The 2701-nt window shown below is 35.8% G+C and overlaps 1 non-coding gene across 1 annotated transcript; it reads left to right on the top strand.

The window, feature by feature from the left end:
• Window positions 1-787: 787 nt before the first annotated feature.
• Window positions 788-893, top strand: LOC131182631 (small nucleolar RNA R71). The gene has a single exon (XR_009150894.1). It is a non-coding gene; the product is annotated as a small nucleolar RNA R71 (small nucleolar RNA).
• Window positions 894-2701: the final 1808 nt, after the last annotated feature.

Below are 2701 nucleotides of genomic sequence, written 5' to 3' on the forward strand. Positions count from 1 at the left end.
GCTTCCCGATGAGCTTGCTTGTTGCGCCAATTGAGTCTCCAACATGCGGTTGTGGACTTGTAATTGATCCATGGTTTGTCTCATGTGTTGCATTTCTTCCTCCAATTTGCTATTCATCTTGCTTTGTTCAGCAAAAATTTTTTCCATCATGCTTTCCAAGGTTGGCTTCGGTTCATGAGGTGGAAGGGACTGTTGTGCTCTTGCTTGATACCCAGGTTGTGGCTGTCTTGGGGGCTGAAATTGAGGCTGAAATTGAGGCCTATTCTGCTGCATATACTGCTGGTTATGAGCATAATTTGAGCTTTGGCCTTGTTGAGTAAAAGTTGCTTGTGGTCTCCATGTTGAGTTGTTCACATTAGAGTAAGCATTTCCCATAGGTTTTTGTTGATAACCTCCTGCATAAGCAGCTTGTTCTTGCAAATAATCATCACCATAAGAAGAGTAATCAACTCCACAACTTTGAGTTCCATCTGTTAAGGCAACTTGTTGCATAGTTGTAGGAGTTGAGGTTGTTGCCTTTGTGCAAAAATCACTAAGAAGCTGAGTCAACTGATCAAATCTTGCATTCATGTAGCTAACTGAGTCAAGTTCATAAATCCCAGCCTTCTTTGGCTCAGGTGCTCTAGGATTTCCCCACAAATGGGTATTATGAGCAATCTTCTCTAATAGATCATAGCATTCTTCACTTGTCATTCTCATGAAATCTCCTCCTGCTTGTGAATCAATTGTGTTTCTTATGGCTGGAGTAACTCTGGTGTAGAAATTTTGAACAATCATCCATTTTGGTATTTCATGATGAGGACATTGCCTTTCAAGCTCCTTAAATCTCATCCAAGATTCATACGAAGTTTCATCATCCCTTGGCTTAAAAGCTACCATCAAATTCCTTAAATGAGTGGTCTTCCCAGGTGGGAAAAACTGAGATAGAAAAGCTTGAGATAGCTGCTCCCAAGTAGCTATAGTAGCTTGTGGAAGTGAGTCATACCACTCTAATGTTGAATCCCGAAGAGAGAATGGAAATAAGGTGAGCCGAATAACTTCATCTGAAACTCCAGGCTGCCTTTGTGTGCCACATATCATCAAAAATTTCTTCAAATGAGAATGAGGATTTTCAAGTGGACTACCTCCAAATTGTGAATTCTGAACCATTTGAATGAGACCAGTTTTTAACTCAAATTGATTAGCTCCAATGATAGATCTGTTATCTCTCACATCTGCACATCTAGGAAAAGCATAATCTAACATGGATCTTCTTTGAGGATCATTTTGATTAACCACTTCATTTTGCCTATTTTGCTCATTTCTTCCATTATCTCCACCAATAGCTCTATTTTGATTCTCCATATTTTCTATTGTCTCCTCTTCCTCTAATCTTTGTTGTTCTTCTTTTTCTGCTTCCTTTCTTCTCTTATATTCCTTTTTGTTGGCTTGGCAGAATTTTTCAATTTCAGGATTGAACAACAATTCAGTGTCACTTGTGCTTTTCGATCGTCTCATAAACAAGAAAAGTACCTGAAGAACACAAGGAACAGTAGTGAAAATAAAAGAAAATAAAAATTCTAATTAGCTTAAAACAATTAAAATCCAACTTAAAAACAAACAATTCCCCGGCAACGGCGCCAAAAACTTGGTAGGGTGTGTAATCCGCAAGTGCACGGATCACAGTAGTATAGTTTTAAAAAAATGATATCGATCCCACAGGGAATTGTGCTTAAATTGGAAATAAAATGATAAACTAATTAGAATGGCAAAATTTAAAGATATAAAATGAAATTTAAAATTTAAGATTGATATTTGAGGAATTTAAGCTAAATCAAACAATTAAGTAAATTAATTAAACTAGATTACCAAAATTTAAATTGAAATTTCTATTTATGAAATTGAGAGGAATTAAATCTAAATTCAATAAAAATTAAAGTGATTCTAGAGATTGGATTTTCAATATTGTTTGCATGTGGTTTATCCCTAATTTAGCCAAACACATGAGAATTGCAATTTTGAGAGAAATCAATTCTTAAATTTTTGAAACCTTTTTCAAGCATTTCAAAGTTGGTTTTCATTAAATCAAACCATGTTTTCACGGTATTTCAAACTTACCAAAAACCCAATTAAAGCTCTAATTGATTTTGGAAAGTCCCCTTAATTCTCTTAGCTTATCTCTAACACCAAGAAAACCAAGTTTATTGCAAGATTATCTATCCCAAATATTCACTTTTCAGTCAATCTATTAAGGATTAAAGCTTAACTTAATGAGGGCCCATTCATCAAGCAAGGCAACAAGCTCACAAGCAATAAATCAAAATGTAACAAACCTCATTTAAATGGCTAAATCAGTTCAAAACCACAATACAAAGCAATATTTACAAACCCATCTCTAGAATCTCAAATAACTACTCACAAACCATAGTTTCAAGACAAACCCAAGTGTATAAATGAAGAAATAATGGAAATCTAAGTTAAGAATAGAAAAACCCAGAAGAATGCAGAAGAATATGCTGCTGGAGAGTGCAGAACGTCCTCTGCTGCTGCTGCTGCTACCTTCACGTGCTCCTCTCTTTCTCTCTTTCTTTTCTTGCCAAAAATGCCTCCCTTCCTCCTTATGGAAAGAAAATGATAAAGGAGACTTTATATGGGTTAGGGGTCTGCCCTAGAATGGGTAAAAATGTGGAAGGTTCCAGAGAAAGTGAGGTATAAAATCAGA

This window comes from Hevea brasiliensis, chromosome 8 (genome assembly GCF_030052815.1).
Source record: "Hevea brasiliensis isolate MT/VB/25A 57/8 chromosome 8, ASM3005281v1, whole genome shotgun sequence".
In the NCBI taxonomy this organism is placed as follows: Eukaryota; Viridiplantae; Streptophyta; class Magnoliopsida; order Malpighiales; family Euphorbiaceae; genus Hevea; species Hevea brasiliensis.